The following is a 16,486-nucleotide window of genomic DNA, read 5'->3' as shown; positions in this document are numbered from 1 at the left end:
ATGTTAAAGTCACCTAATTTCCTTCAGAACAAATTACTTGGAAAGGTTCATTGAGACTCCAAAATATTCTTCACATGATTTATTAAATAAGCTACCTTCCTTGCTCAGTATGAAAATAATCCATACCTGAAGGATTTGTTTGGGAATTTTAATTCAGAAAACTGACATTGTTGAAAGCAAATGATACAATTTTGGTCTTGCAGAGCTAGTTGGCCAAGTCATTAAATTTGAGCTAAATAAATTTATGTTTTTTTAGAGATTTTATTTGTAAGTAATCTCTATATCCTACGTGAGGCTTAAACTCACAATCCCAAAATCGAGAGTCATGAGCTCTATTGACTGATCCAGCCAGGTGCCCCCTGAACTGAATAAATTTAAATGTGTATAACATTTAACAAACATAAGAGTTTGAATTCCTTATCTAGGTTTATCTTTCTGGGATCTTTATTTTGGGAACTGCTTATGATTTTTCTTCCTATTTAAGCTTTTTTTTTCTCTTTCACGTCTAATATCCAGTACTGTAGACCAGCTCCTTTCTTCACCCAAGAATGTCTAAGACCAAATGTATAAGACCAAACATACAGCTAAGGATGAAGTAGTGGTTTTATACGTACAAGTGTTAGAAAGTTAGAAAGTGCCTAGTTTCCTTGGCAATTTCTTCTCTCCCTGCACACTCATACAGACTAGTGGAATGCTTGCTAAACATGGCAAAGTACTGTGCACAGAAATTTGTCCTCTGGAATTTCTTTTTATGGACCAACAAGGTTTGCTCTTCACAATAAAGCAGGAGGAAGGTCTTTGTGGATCAAGCCTTCCCTAATGTATGTGAATGTGCAGGTATCTAACAGCAGCTCTGAAAGTGGGGGGAAGGGTGCACATCTCCTGCTGTGCTCTCTTCCCCAAAATAAGCCTCACAGAGTACCTAGGGTGTGAGGTTGGTATCTTGGTTTGAGGCCAGCCAGATCAGAAGCATCCATAACAGAGGCTCTGACATTTAAAATACACACAACAAACATAATAACCAGTAAGTGTGCTTCTTTCACTAGATAACTACTCCCTTGTGCCCATAAAATTAGCAGTGATGTTTTTAGTCCTGATGTTTAGTCAGAAATCCCTAAAAATGATTTGTTTGAAAAATGTATCCCCAAGCAAAGGGTCAGGCAGAAACCAATTACTTCTGCAGGTTTCTATGACTTACGTGTTGCTCCAGCTTCCTCTGTGATTCCCTTAAGATCCCACATTGTACAAGAAAGGTCATCAGACCCCTGACAGTTCCGAGGGGAGAAAAAAGTGCTGCTTTTAAATGCTTAAAAACTGTACATTTTCTCAGTTCGCAGAGAAAAATAGAGCGGAAATGTAGAGTTAGGTCATGGAAATTAAGCCCAGCTTTTCCACAATGTATATCTTGTCCTTGCTCCTCACAGAAATAAGTGTTCTGTGATGGAAGTGTTTGCACAAATTACTTTTTCTAGGACTTATATACAGTAGGAAAACTTGAAGAAAGTTTTTTGTGAAATGCCATTTACTGTCCACGCCTGCCTTCTGAGATGTCATGTCCCACCTTGAATTCGATGTTGTAGTTAGAGCAAACAGTTGTACTTCCCGACACAGGTCCCATCACCTTTGCTCTTGCTGTTCCTTCTGCCTGGGACAGCGGTTGTAAGCCCTTGCACTTTCTTCCGTGGCTCCATCTCGCTTCACCTTCCAGACCCTGCTTAGGTGTCATCTCTTGCGTGAATTCGAACCTCTGGTTTGGCTTAACTGCCCCTTCTCTCTGTTCTCACGGTGCCCGGAGCCGATCTTTGTCTTAAACCTTATTCTGTTACAGTGACATTAAAATTCTTCTTGGTATGTATCCCTCCCATCAGCATACACACTCCTTGAAAGCAAGTTATTAATAAAAATGATTATGTGACCCTTCTTTTAGTTTTTCAGAAATCATAATATTACCTCATTTCTAAACTTTAGGTTTAGTTAAATAATCTTCATGGAAAACATGCAGCTTTGTGAAATGCATATTACCCTTATTTTGTCTACTATTAAATAGAAACCATTTAAATGAAAAAAAAATTTTATTTCGGGGCACCTGGGTGGCTCAGTCATTAAGTGTCTGCCTTCGGCTCGGGTCATGATCCCAGGGTCCTGGGATCGAGCCCCTCATCGGGCTCCCTGCTTCAGTGGGAAGCCTGCTTCTCCCTCTCCCCCTCCCCTTGCTTGTGTTCCCTCTCTCGCTGTGTGTCTCTCTGTCAAATAAATAAATAAAATCTAAAAAAACAAATTTTTATTTTTAAAAGATATTAATTAATTAATTAGAAGGGGGCAAGAAGGGAGAGGGAGAGAGAGAAAGAGCATCTGCTTGAGATGCTCTCTCTCTCCCTCTGCCCCCCCAGCTCAAGCACATGTGCGAGTGCTTTCAATAAATAAATAAATAAATAAATAAATAAATAAATAAATAAATAAAACCTTAAAAAAAAAAGAGAAGAACATAGCATTCTTTATACTATAAAGCCTTCATTTTTTTTTTTTTTAAGTAAACTCTACCCCCAACGTGAGGCTTAAATTCACAACCTCAAGATCAAGAGTTGCGTGCTTTAACTGAAGCAGCCAGGTGCCCCTAAAGCCTTCATCTTAATTAACCAACTTACCTTGATATACACTGAGAAGAACGTGGCTCAGATCATGGGTTGGTTTGTTGTTGTTTTTAAAGATTTTTATTTATTCGTTTGACAGAGAGAGAGAGCACAAGTAGGCAGAGCAGCAGGCAGAGGAAGAAGCAGGTTCTCCGCTGAGCAGGGAGCCCAATGCGGGGCTCGATCCCAGGACCCTGGGATCATGACCTGAGCCGAAGGCAGAGCCTAACCGACTGAGCCACCCAGGCACCCCCAGATCGTGGGTTTTTAACCCTTTAGGACATAGATGCATTAGAAGGAAATGAAATACAGACTTTTTCAGAAAAACAAAGACATATACAATTGACCCTTGAACAACACGATTTAAACTGCATAGATCCACTTATATTCAGATTTTTTTCAATAAATACAGTACAGTACTATAAAGGTATTTCTTCTTCCTTAATGATTTTTAAATAACATTTTCTTTTCTCTGGCTTACTTTATTGTAAGAATATAGTATAGAATTTATATAACATACAACATATGTATTAATCTACTGTTGATGTTACTAGTGAGGCTTCCAGTCAACAGTAGGCTATTAGTAGTTAAGTTTTTAGGGAGTCAAACGTTATACGCAGATTTTTGACTGCACGCAAGTCAGCACCCCAATCCCCATGTTGTTCAAGGGTCAACTGTGCACACATAGGTACAAAATGTGTGTGGTTTCACGAACATCCTCTATCTCCATCCCCTGAAAATGTGCATAGACCTCAGGTTAAAAACTGGTTTAGAACAACATATAAGGAAATACATTAAGGAAAATCATAAAGGAAATAAATAGATCTGAAACTCTAACAATTCTTAGGAGCACTTTTTTTTTTTATAATCTTTTCCTAACTCTGCTTATAGAAAAGCCCCAAACTCTTTTATAATTCCTTTACTTAACAGGCTGAAAGTTCCTTGGGTTTTCTACAGCTCTTGGTTGCTTAGAGAAAAAACTCCTCTGCTTCCAACATTATTGCCCCTGTGAACACACTTTAGCTGGGACTACTTTCTTGTGTGCAAAAGGTCTTTGGTCGCTAACTTTCAGTTGTCTTTCCCTTTTCAGGTCACCACAAGAACTTGGGTAATTTGGGGCCATGGCTCTGGTGTTAGAGATCAGGCCTGGGATCCTTGAAGCCCAGCTAGATGTGGGAATGTAACTGGGAGCTGCTGTTTTGAGCCAGCTTGTAGGAGCCAGGAATGTTCTTCCACGGCCAGGGCTCACCCAGAGAGTGTGAGTCAGAGTGGCAATCCGGAATAAGAAAGGTAGAGATATTTTTAAAAGCCAGGCATCTGGTCTGACCAGAAGGATAGGACAAATCTTGATTCTGAGGAGGATTCTTGCCTTCGTCATAAACCTCATATATGCCTCCTGCTGAGGTAAAGCCTAGAGAAGTATTCTGCTGCCATGGGGCCAGAATCCAGAGGTTACCTAGCCTAGAACCTGCAAGGAAATGGTTACACCTGGAAACCCGTAGGTGGAAAATAAGGCCTGTTGCTGACACTCTGTGTTTTGCTCTCAACTGGGCAATGTAGAAGAAAGCCAAAATGCTTTCAGTGAGTATCAAGGGTATAATTTTTTATGATGATCTTTTTCCAATCAGAAGAAATTTCACAACTTCTTTCCTGTCTTTTAAGTTTTTGGTCTGTAGGATGAACACCTTGTAGTTTGCATACAGTTGGGTTTTTTACTACCTGGAATAGTTTTGTTTTTTTCTTCCTTCTTCCTCCCTCCCTCCCTCCCTCCCTTCCTTTGTGATTTTATTTTTTTTTAAATAATCTCTACACCCAGTATGTGGGCTTGAATTTAATAACCCTGAGATCAAGAGTCACATGCTCCACCGAGTGAGCCAGCCAGGTGCCCCACTACCTGGAACAGTTTTATAGCCTGGTTGCTAGAAGAGACTTAGTGAAAACAAATTTGCTTTTAAAGGTACTGTATGCTTTTCCTGCTCCTGAATTTGACTGTCTATTTAAGGCAAAGACTCATGGCATGGTTTCTCTGTACAACCAAACCACGTATTTGACCCAAGAAGAGAATGGAGAGTGGAGGGATGGAGGGTAGACCTAGGCTAATGTCTGTTTATGATTTTATGACCCCACTGTGCTGAGGTCCCCCAATATTGAAGGTCTGCCTCAGTTTTATAATAGGAATCAGACCTATATACCGTCTATGGTAGAAACTGTGCTAAACACTATGATTAATCCTGCCAACAACCCTAACACTGGCTGTTTATCCCTGAAGAAACTAAAGGTCGAAAAAGTGAACTAACCTGACCAGTATCAAAACACTGATTAGTGAAGGGGTGCTTCTTGGCTTGATCGAAGAGCATGTATCTCTTGATCTCCAGGTGGTGAGTTCGAGCCCCACATTGGATGGAGAGATTACTTAAACAAACAAACAAACAACAAAAACTAGTTAGTGAAGAAAATGGGATTTCATCCCTTTTTTCCCCACTCCTATATTTAAGTGGAGGATTGCCCCTCAGCTTCCCTCCTTTCCCACAACAAGGAAATCTGGCTCAGGTACACTGGTTGACACTGAGTTAATCCATTAGAGACTGATTAATAACCCACCAGAATACTATTTCACAAAGGGGGATATGCCTTTTCAATAAATAGATTATCTGCTGAGCAGGGCCCCTCCTCTGGGTCAGAGTGCTTGATGAGCATTAAGAGGAGAGAACTGGATGACCTCAAGCCATCTCATATCCAGACTATAAGGCTTGAAAAAGTGAACACACCGTGTAACCCAGTAATGACTAGAATATTCGTGTCTGCCGTAGATAAATACTTGGTGAAATTTTGCCTCCTTCCAAAGTCGTCACTTTTTGGACTTCAGGCAACTCAGGGCAGATGACTCTTCTTTTATTTACATTATGTTTAGTTTTACTTCCCAGGATTACTGTATCTTTTAGATCACTCAGCCCGAGGTGATTTTAGCTGTCATCATAGCTTCATGAGCATTGGATAGAATCTATTAGAATTTACAAACCATTAATCAGATGGGTTACTTTTGTAATCCCGTAACCTAATTCTTTGGGTTGATTTTTTTTTTTAAGTTTATTTATTTATTTATTTTGGAATCTCTATACCCAATGTGAGGCTCGAACTCACCACCTAGAGATCAAGAGTCACACGCTCTTCCGACTGAAATCAACTTTGGGGTGATTTTTGATGAAGATTTTCATCTCTAAATTCTGACGAAGTGACCTCCTTCAAGTCTGCAGCCTTTTTTTCTCCCAAGCTGGTAGCATTTAGAATCTCCCCGGCTTGAAGACTTTAATAGTATGATCAAAACCAGTTAGGTAGCTAACACCTACCACCTACTGCAGGCAGTCATATTGTTACATTTTATACTTAGCAAATGGGTAGGTCACTCAAATGTTTTATGCACCTTTCTGGATGAGTGACGTATTTTAACACAATGATCAAATGGAGAGGAAGAACATTTCTTTAGACCCTAACCTGTCCCAGGCTTACAAGGATAATGGATGGAAAGATTTCAGGGGAAATTAACGTTTGATTCTTTCTTCAGGCTATAATAGCCTTTCTCCTATTCTGTTCTAAAAGGATGGATTCACCTACTCCTGGGAGCGGGTTTCTCTTTGCATCAGAAAGCTTTGCAAAGGAGCCAGCTGCACCAAGAGAGCCCTGAAATTCCCAAGTAACTTGTTTTCCATCAGGAAGCCTTGCTCCAAGGCTGCGGAGGTTCATCATTTAACAGTGGAATGTGGTATAGTGGCAGGAACCCTGGGAGATTCTGGGGTCTCTTTCTAAATTGGCCACTTTTAGCCTTGCGCAGCTTGCCTACTTTGTGAATTGCCTGTGAAACTGAAATGAGTTGTGTTAGAAAGTGTTTTGAAAACTGTGAAATGCTATACAAATGTAAGTTTTACTTCCAAGCAAATCAATGAGCATTCATGGAAGAAGGAATCAGTTGAAAGCAATTGGTGCCTATGCTTTTTAAAGCACCAAACATTCAGTGCTTATGTTTATTGAGCATTTACCCATGGGCCAGACATGGTTGTAGATGTTTTACATCTAATCTTCACAGTACTCTAATAAGATAAATATTATTGTTCCCATTTTACAGATGAGAAACTCTGAGGCACAGAAAAGTTAAGCATCCTGCCTGAACTAAAATACCTAGGTAATATACCTAACAAGTGTTGAAGTGAAGTTAGGATGGAAATCCAGGCGGCCTGGCCCCAAAGCCCAGACTATGCTGCTGGCATCCTAATCCTTACTAACTGAATTGGTTGCTAGCCCAAGACATTTGTTATGCCTGTCTCAAAAGGTTAAATGTCATGTAAGTGTTGGAATGCTAAAATTGTGATGAGTAAAGATACTTTCCAAGAAAAACAAGCATCCTTTCAAGATTTGGATTTGACCCCCAGTGCCTAGTCTTCATATTTTGGAGTCCTACGGGGACCTTGAAACATGCATGAAAAGTCATCTCTTACATACCTACTTCATCAGCAAAATGGTGATAATGCGTTTTAAGATCCGGTTAGGTTGGTGTGCCTGGGTGGCTCAGTCGGTTAAGCACCTGCCTTCAGATCAGGTCATGATCTCTGGGTCCTGGGATCCAGTCCCACGTTGGGTTCCCTGCTCAGCAGGGGGTCTGCTTCTCCCCCTCTCTCTCTGCCTGCTGCAGCCCCTGCTTGTTCTCTCTCCCTGTCTCTGACAAATAAATAAATAAAATCTTTAATATAAAAAAATAAAATCAAACATTTAGAGTAGTTTACTGTTGCCAGACATGTTAAACTGTGATAAGAGACTAGAAATTTCTACTCATTAGTCACTTCCATCCTTGTTTTCCAGACTACAGACTATGATTTTTGGATATTTAAGATGCCTCCAGTTTTAATTTTTTTAATTTATTTTTTTATTTTTAAGATGCCTCCGGTTTTTAAATGGTGATAAATAAATAACATCACAATGAACTTTTTTTTTAAAGATTTTATTTTTAAGTAATCTCTATACCTAATGTGGGGCTTGAACTCACAACCCTGAGATGAAGAGTCACATGCTCCACCAACTGAGCCATCCAGCCATCCCCGTAACGAACTTCTTGGTGCATATCCTGAGAGGGCTATATACCTAGAAGTAGAATTATTGGCTTAAAAAGTGCAAACATTTTAAAGTTTTTGATATATTTTCCCAAATTACTTTTTTTAAAGGATGAATTAACATTCACTTCCAACAGAAATGTACAAAGGGGCTTGGTTTTGCATATTGGATGTTTTCATTTACAAATATTTACATTTATTTATGGTTTGCCCTTGTTTCATTTTGACAGCTCTTCATGTGTTTAATGCTATGCATGTTTTTCTATGAATTGGACTTCCTTTGCATGTTTTCTGATTAGGTTTTTTTTTTTAAGATTTCATTTATTTATTTGAGAGAGTGAGCAAGTGAGAGAGCACAAGCTGGGGAGGAGCAGAGGGAGAGGGAGAAGCAAACGCCTTGCTGAGCAAGGAGCCTGATGCAGGGCTCAATCCACGGACTCTCCCGGATCATGACTTGAGCCGAAGGCAGATGTTTAACCAACTGAGCCACCCAGGTGCCCCTTGATTAGGTTTTCATATTGATTTCTTATCAAATTTTATTAGTCCTTTGACTCAAATTTGTGTACAAGTCTACAAGTGTGTACACTTGTACAAGTGTACAAGTACATAGCTTATACTTATTTTGGTTATATCCTCATAATTTTCTTTATAGTGTACAAGTACATAGTGTACAAGTACATAGCTTATATTTATTTTGGTTATATCCTCATAATTTTCTTTATAATTGATTCTCGTGCCTCTAAGCTTAAAAAGTTATTCCTCATCTATGTAACCATTGGGAAAAAAAACATTAAGCAGACCTATGTACTAACATAAAAGGATGCCCAAATTATACTGTTAAGAAAAAAGTAGTATCCTGCAAAACAATGTTTAATTATGATCCCATTTCTCTCCATCTATCTTTATATATATCTATATCTATATCTATCTATCTCACACATACACACACGTTTATTCATTAATTATTTTTGAATGTCTCCTTTGTGGCAGAGATACATCTTTGAACAAAACAGACTAAATTTGAGCCCTTATGGAACTAAAGTTTATTGGGGAGGCCAACAATTTTTAAAAACCCACCAAATCATACATGTCAGGTAGTGAGAAGTGCTATGAACAGAAATAGAACAGGGTGAGAGATGGAGAGTGAAGGGTTTCCTCTCGATTCAGTGCTCAGAGAAGACCTAATGGTGGCATTCAGTTCAGTCAGAAAGTATTGAATGAAGTAACTAGTATGTTATTTCATCTAAGAGCTACCTGGTTGGCTCAGTTGGTTAAGTGTCTGACTCTTGATTTTGGCTCAGGTCCTAATCTCAGGGTTGTGGGATCAAGCCCCACCTTGGCTCCACACTCAGCAGGGAGTCTGCTTGTTTTTCTCCCCCTGCTCTCCCCCGCCCCCCTGCTCGCACTCTCCTTCGCTCTCTCAAATAAATAAAATCTTTATGAAAAAAAGAGTATGGATAGAAAATATTTGGAAGAATATTCACTGAAGTCTGTATTCACGTCTCAGTGAATAGTACCTACGGCTCTCTTGTTGCCCAGACAAAAAACAGCAAAGCCTCCTATGCTAGACTTGTCCCTTACTCCCCATATCTAGTTAATCATCACATTTTTTGCCACTTATACACTCAAATTTCTTTTCTCCTTGCCACGGTCTTAAGTCCTTTTCACTTTTTGAAAAAATATATTAGTTCATTTTTACATGCTAAATAATGTCAAATTAACATGTTTAATGCACAGGAGCTAATTTGGTGGGGCTTCCCCTGGCCAAATTGGGGACAATGTGAGTGTGAAAATAAATGTTGATAATATTGGATTGTAAAATAGGAACCCATGAGTTCATGCTGATAGAAATAAAAGAATAAAAAAATAAATGGGAAAGAAGGAAAAGTCTTCCTTATAGTAGAACTCCAGCTTATAAATATAGTAAGAATGATGGAATTAGAAAAGTCACAATTTGGCAGCCACCATAACAAAAGTTGATTTAGCAAGAATCATCAATGGATGTTAAAACTGGTGGGGTCAGAGGATGATGAGAAATGGATATGTACATCATCTCAGAGTAGGACCTTACGCAAAGTAGGACCCTAATTACAAATAGTAACTGTACAGTGGAGAATCCTGGGAGACACAGCTTCAATCAGGTGATGAAAGCTAACATAGTCATTATGGGACAAATGGACATCAGATGCCTCCTGGTATGATGAACTGAGAAGGGCAGAACAGTATTTCTCTGGTATTTTTGCCAAAAATACACAATCTAGATCTAAATATAAGGAAACATTAGAGGTTACCAAATTCAGGGGCATTCTTCAACATAATTGTCCTGTACTCTAAGAATATCATTGTCAAAGAAGAAAAAGACTGAGAAAGTACTCCAAACTACAGAAGACGAGGGTGACCGGCAACTAAATGGCTTTGTCACCCTTACTTGTTTTTTTTTTTTTTTTTTTTTTAAGATTTATGTATTTATTTTAGAAAGAGAAAGAGAGAGCATGAGCAGCAGGGGCAGAGGGAGAGGTAGAAAGAATCTTAAGCAGACTCTGCACTGAGCCCGACTTGGGGCTAGATCTCACGATACTGAGATCATGACTTGGGCAAAAAGCAAGAGTTGGATGCTTAACCAACTGAGCCACCCAGGTGCCCCTGTAATCCTGAATTGTATCTTGCACCAGGAAACAATTTTTTTCTTTTGCTATAAAGGGTATTAGATGGACAATTGATGAAATTTCAATGTCTATAGATTATAGTATCATATAAATGTTAATTTCTGATTTTGATAATTGTAGTTATATAAGACAATGTCCTTGTCTTTTAAGAAATACACACTGAAGTGTTTAGGGGTAAAGGGACATCGTATCAGAAAAAACTTTAGAGTCTCTTCATAGATGCTCTTTTGAGGTCAGGGAGCCTGATGCGGGGCTTGATCCCAGGACCCTGGGATCATGACCTGAGCCGAAGGCAGACGCAGACGCTTAATGACTGAGCCACCCAGGTGCCCCACCTTTGGAAGGTTTTGAAAATGTCATCTGATTGTAGCTATAAAGGATCTGGTTGCTGTGCCTGTGAGACTAGACTGTAGCGGGATAAGGGTGGAAGCATCAAGACAAAGTGGAAGGCTGTTGCAGTAGGCGATGGTAGCCTAGACTACGATAATAGTAGTAATAGTGATGAGAAGTGTTTATCCAGATTAAATATTGATGGTAGAGGGAATAGAAGTTTATTGATGATTGGCTGTGTGGTATGAGAGTCAAGGGTGACTTAAAGGTTTTTGGCTTGTGCCACTGAATGAATGCAATTCATACTGGTTCCCTGGCTTACAGTCAATTAGGGCAGAGGGTGTTTCATGGAAGTTGTATTTGAAGGGCAGGGACATTAGGAGGGTACTGCAATCATTCTGGAAAGATGAAAGGGTCCTGAACCTGGGCAGAGGCCGTAAGTATGGAGAGGCATTCAAAGGGCACAGACTTGAGAGATAATTAGGAAGTAAAAATCACTACTTAGGAAAACAGTTTATGGTTTTTTACTAAAATTGAGGATAGCTGAATCTTTCTTCCCCACTACCTCACTTATTGGTATTTATCCTAGAGCAGGGGTTGCGTAAGTCCTGTTTTTGGATAGCCCTAGAGCTAAGCAAAAATGGTTTCTTATTTTTTTGTTTTTTTGAGAGAGAGCAAGGAGGGAGGGGCAGAGGGAGAGAATCTTTTTTTTTTTTTAAGATTTTATTTATTTATTTGAGAGAGAATGAGAGAGAGCACGAGAGGGAAGAGGGTCAGAGGGAGAAGCAGACTGCTGAGGAGGGAGCCCGACATGGGACTCGATCCCGGGACTCCAGGATCATAACCTGGGCCAAAGGCAGTCGCTTAACCAACTGAGCAACCCAGGCGCCCGAGAATCTTTTTTTTTTTTTTTTAAGATTTATTTATTTCAGGGACTCCTGGGTGGCTCAGTCGGTTAAGTGTCTACCTTTGGCTCAGGTCATGATCTCTAGGTCCTGGGATCAATCCCCATGTCTGGCTCCCAGCTCATCAGGGAGTCGACTTCTCCCTCTGCCTCTCCCCGTTTGTGCTCTGTCTCTGTCTCTCTCTCTCAAATGGATAAATAAAATCTTAAAAAAAAAAGATGATTTATTTATTTTAGAGAAAGCTCGCACCTGAGTGGAGGGAAGGGCAAAGGAAGAGGGAGAGAGAGAACCTCAAGCAGACTTCCTGCTGAGTGTGGAGCCCAAGGCCAGGTTCCATCTCACCACCCTGAGATCATGACCTGAGCCGAAACCAAGAGTCTGGTGCTGAACTGACCTAAGCCATCCAGGTGGCCCTGTTTCTTTACATTTTTAAAGGATTTTAAAAGGGGGTAGGGTGGGATATGTAATAAAGACCATTTGTGGCCCTCAAAACTTAAAATATTCACTCTCTGGTCCTTTACAGGACCAGAGTTTGCCAACCCATGCCATAGGTCAGTGGGTTTTTTTTTAAGATTTTTAAATTTTTATTTATTTGACAGAGAGAGACAGCGAGAGAGGGAACACAAACAGGGGGAGTGGGAGAGGGAGAAGCAGGCCTCCCGCCAAGCAGGGAGCCTGATTCGGGGCTCGATCCAGGACCCTGGGATCACGACCCCGAGCCAAAGGCAGACGCGTAACCACTGAGCCACCAGGTGCCCATTTTTTTTTTTTTTAAGATTTTTTAAATAATCTCTACACCCAACGTGGGGCTTGAACTCACAACCCCGACATCAAGAGTTGTATGCTTCACTGGCTGAGCCAGCCAGGTGCCCCAGTCAGTGGTTTTTAAAGTGTGGTTAGGAGAGGAGCAATAGATTCATCACCAGGGAACTTGTTAGAAACGTAAATTCTCAGGCCTCAACCCAGACTTGATGAATCAGAAACCCTGGGAGTGGGGCTTGGCAATCTGTGTTTCAACAAGCACTCCAGGTGATTCTGATGTAGGTTAATTTCTGAGAATCACTGCTCTAGAGAAACTTTTGTACCTATGCACTAGGATCCATTTTGGGAAGAGTAACAGTAGTTGTGAATAAGAACCTCAAACTGGAAAAAATCAAAATATTAATCAGTAGTAGAGGAGATAAATCCTGACAATTAATACAGTGAGAGTATTCCACAGCTTGTGGTTCTAAGGGCATGGAGTGTGATCGCAGACTGCTAGTGTTTGAATCCTAGCTTCACCCAACAGTAGTTGTCTGACCTTGGCAAGTTATTTGATCTCTCTAAACTTCAGCTTTCTCATTTTTAAAATGGGCATAGAATAGTAACTACTCTATAGGGTTATTGTTATGCTTAAACAATTACATAAAAGTAATTTGAAGAGTGCCTGGTACAGAAGTATTAAAGGGCAATCTTCATGTAATATGTTATGCTTCAAAGGAAAAAAAAAACACGTCAAAGTTCATTTCATAAAAGTTATGGTCTTAAATATTTTTCATGTAACAAAATGATTAAGCAAACTAAGGTAAAAACAGTGTAGTTTTTGAAGGTTCAGATGTTGCCAGTGCCTCTGTAAACCTCAGGTTTCACATGTGGAAAATACCTTAAAATTGCTCTTAAAACTGATGAAATGTCTATTCCCACATTACGTTTGGTACATGGGCATGTAATAAATGTGTTCTTTCCTTTTCTAATTGCCCTTTCATTTCTTTCATTATTTTGTCAGCCCTTCCTTCCAAAAATGCCTCTGCTGTCTTGATATATCTTTTGAGAAACATTGCCAGAACTAAGGTGCAAAGTGGCTTCCTTGACTGTAAGGAGATTTGGCTTTTTCCATGAATCAAGGTCACGAGAGTCAGTGTCTAGTGTTTTCCCAGCTATGCCCTGGGGCCAAGTCTGGGCCTAGATCTAGGACAGGGCTGTAATCCTGTATCTCCTGGGATTTCAGCCTTTTAACGGCCTTAGTATGTAAAACGCTTAATGTGTATTTAGCAACACCTAAATACACAACAGGCACACAAGAAATGGATTCTTTTCCCCTCTCTGCAGGCCGCATCGTATTTTTCTACATCCCAGGGCCTAGCACCTAGTAGGTTCCGTAACATATATTGCTTTGAACGGTTAGGGTGAATTTGACCTCGGTGGAGTTTAATACCTCCGTTTCCTACGATGGGTTAATAAACAATATAGGTGAGTTTGGGGTGCAAATAGCTGAATCCACTGGCTGCATTTTATGGTTTAGAACAGCAACCTGCAGACACCTAGTTCAAAGAGAAAATTCCTTCCCTTTTAACATTAATAATCAAAAGGGACCAGAAATATCGCTCTCCAAAAGACGCCGCAAAAGACACACCGCTGCAGCCAACAGGTTCCTGTTCGGGCGCAATCTCGAAGGGCGGCGAGGCCAGAGCCGTAGAGCAGTAGAAAGGCGGCCTCCTTGTGACGTCAAATCAGCGGACTCTCGCCGCGGATTGAGGCCGGTTCCGGTTCCCCGGCTTTCTGGGCGCGAGAGTACGTGAGCGCGGCGGCGTTCTGCGCGTGCTCCGCAGAGAAACGCGAGAAGGTTGGGTCCAGCTCGCGAAGGAGATGCGTGATTGGCTGAAGCCGTGCTGGGGGGTTCCCCAGCCCTTTCGGCAGGGGTAAAACAATAAGAGGGGGCGGTGGCAAAGGGGGCGGGACGTCCGTGTTCCTTGTCGCTCGCCGCAGCGCCTGGCGCCCGGGAAGAGGTGGTTGTAAGGGAAACGAGCTCGCGGCTCTCCGGCTTCCGAGGCTTGAGGTTTGTCGGAGGGAGGGGGCAGCGAGGGAGAAGAATCCGCTGCAGCCGGTCCTCGGCAACTCTCCTGCTGACCTCCGCGCGACGTACCCGCCGCCGCTGTTGGTTGGAGGTGTGTACGGGGGCCGAGAAGGGAGGTCGGTGTGGTGGTCGGAAGGGGACATTCCCTTCGCGCGCCGCGGCTCGAGGCAACCGTCCTGTGCGTGAGCCGTAGTGTCGGAGGTGTCGCGGCGGAGAGAGACATTGTTCTTGCCGGCTGCCTACGCTGCCGTGTGTGCGTGAAAGAAGCCAAACCTTTCCTCTCAGGTGAGGGATGGGAGGCCGCGTGGGAAGGGAGGTGACCGGCGCGCGTTGTGCGGACGGAGGGGCCCGGAGGGCACAGGTGGGGCCCGGATTTGTTGGAGATGAGGTGGCGAGCTGGGAACAGGGACGCAGCAGCTCCCAAAGGCGCGCTGGTGGAGGCTTAATACGAGACGTGGAGGAGTAGGCTTTCTGGAGAGGATGTTTTAGGGTGGGTAGCCCACCAGCCTTGTTTCCGAGGGGTTTGCGTCTCTTATTCCCGGTTCCAAGGGAGCGGGGAGGCCGTCGCCGCCCCGCCCGTGGGGGAGGGGAAAAGAGGCTGTGTCGGCGGAGGCAGAAGCGACGCAGATGCGAAAGTAGCGGCCTCCGGGCACCATTTCTGTGCGTCGAAATAGAATCCGGGTTTGAAGGCAGCCGCCGCTTTGCTTACCCAGCACCTAGTGTTCCTCGGTGTTTGACCACCCCTCGGGTTTATCCCAAAAGTGTTCAGAAACCCGGGCTGTATATAACGTGCACCTTTTCCTGCTCTTTCTACGCAGACAATCCTATATTGACCCAGGAATAGAAAAGATGTTTCAGTGCTTTGGGAAATGGGTTTCTTCCTATTCCCCCACTTTGGGGGGGTTGCGGGAAGAATAGTCAACGGGAAGAACATAAGCTTCCCTAGATTGTGTTGATTTTTGTTAGTCGAATATGATCGAATTTTATCTGCGTCTTTAAAAGCAGATTTCTTAAGATGGCTCTGTGCCGATTTGGAGTGAATATAGATTTGCATCTACAGTTTTCCGCATAGATCAATTTTTTCCCCCCAAGTCACACCTAATTTCTTAACAAATTTTTTTTGGAGGGTAGGTGCCTTTGCTCCCTTTAAAAAACAACAAAACTCGTGCACCGAAGCTGCAATGATAGCAGAGTTGATCCCCCTCCCCCAAGTTAAGATTTCAACTTGGGTTAAAATACTGTTTTTAGGTTCAAGGCTCCACACACCGTGTTAGTCCTCTAAATGTTAGGATTGCCAGTACCTGGATCCGTGAACCATCAACTGCAGTGAGGGAGCGCCCCGTATGTTAGAGGGAAAGAAGATGGGAATTCCTTGTCTAGCTCCATATTTGGCAGTTAATATAGCCTTAGGCATGTGAACAAAGTTTCTAAGTAAACACTTGGCCCTGTTAGTATCCAGTGGTCCTTTTGATGTCCAAAATTCCTGGTTTTAAAAGCTACACGGTAGGATTAGTTTGAACTTCTTAGAACTGGATTATGTGTAGTTTCTTGATGATATTACCTTCCTGTTTTCTTAAATTTGGGGAATTAGTCCTCTGTATTCCTGTGTTATGATTTAGTCTCTAGAGACTGTTTAATTCTGAAAGGCTATCAAGGAATTGGGAGGATAAGGAAGGACCTCAAATGGATTGCTTATTAAGAGTTGTTATGGTTCAGGTTTTTTAAATATTTGGGGTTGAAATATTAATGGTGAACAAGTCTGAGTAGAGAGAACCAGGATATTTGTGGGGTACTTAGAGATCAGAAGTAAAAGAAAGGAGAAGAAAAAAAGTCTTTAAATAATTTGATATTCTAATTTAGTGTTCATTAATAGTTTCCTTTTTTTTAGAGTTTTTTTTAATGTTCTGTTAATCACCATACATTACATCATTAGTTTTTGTATATGTGCTGCCGAAGCGAACACTACATCATTAGTTTTTGATGCAGTGTTCCTAGTAGGTTGATTCTTGAGTTTCAGTAATAT

The 16,486-nt window shown here is 41.6% G+C and overlaps 1 protein-coding gene and 1 long non-coding RNA gene across 4 annotated transcripts in view; one reads left to right on the top strand and one right to left on the bottom strand.

Annotated features, from left to right (window-relative positions):
• Positions 1 to 1,835: 1,835 nt before the first annotated feature.
• On the bottom strand, positions 1,836 to 5,573 carry LOC141372618 (uncharacterized). Its single transcript, XR_012377947.1, has 3 exons — positions 5,399 to 5,573; positions 4,928 to 5,042; positions 1,836 to 1,879 (listed from the first exon to the last, which is right to left on the bottom strand). It is a non-coding gene; the product is annotated as an uncharacterized lncRNA (long non-coding RNA).
• Positions 5,574 to 14,334: 8,761 nt separating this feature from the next.
• The window catches only part of G3BP2 (G3BP stress granule assembly factor 2), a 33,670-nt gene continuing 31,518 nt past the window's right edge, over positions 14,335 to 16,486 (top strand). The window contains exon 1 of one of the 3 annotated variants that reach the window (XM_073891792.1): positions 14,335 to 14,554. The gene's annotated coding sequence lies outside the window, so the exon portion shown is untranslated. The remainder of the gene's footprint in view (positions 14,555 to 16,486) is intronic. The other 2 variants (XM_025886938.2, XM_025886940.2) reach the window with 2 other exon arrangements.

Source organism: Callorhinus ursinus, unplaced genomic scaffold (assembly GCF_003265705.2).
Source record: "Callorhinus ursinus isolate GAN/ISIS: 27379988/994484 unplaced genomic scaffold, GSC_fseal_2.0 scaffold4, whole genome shotgun sequence".
Taxonomy (NCBI): Eukaryota; Metazoa; Chordata; class Mammalia; order Carnivora; family Otariidae; genus Callorhinus; species Callorhinus ursinus.
The sequence above is the reverse complement of the archived record's forward strand: the minus strand, read 5'-3'. Positions and strand labels throughout refer to the sequence as shown.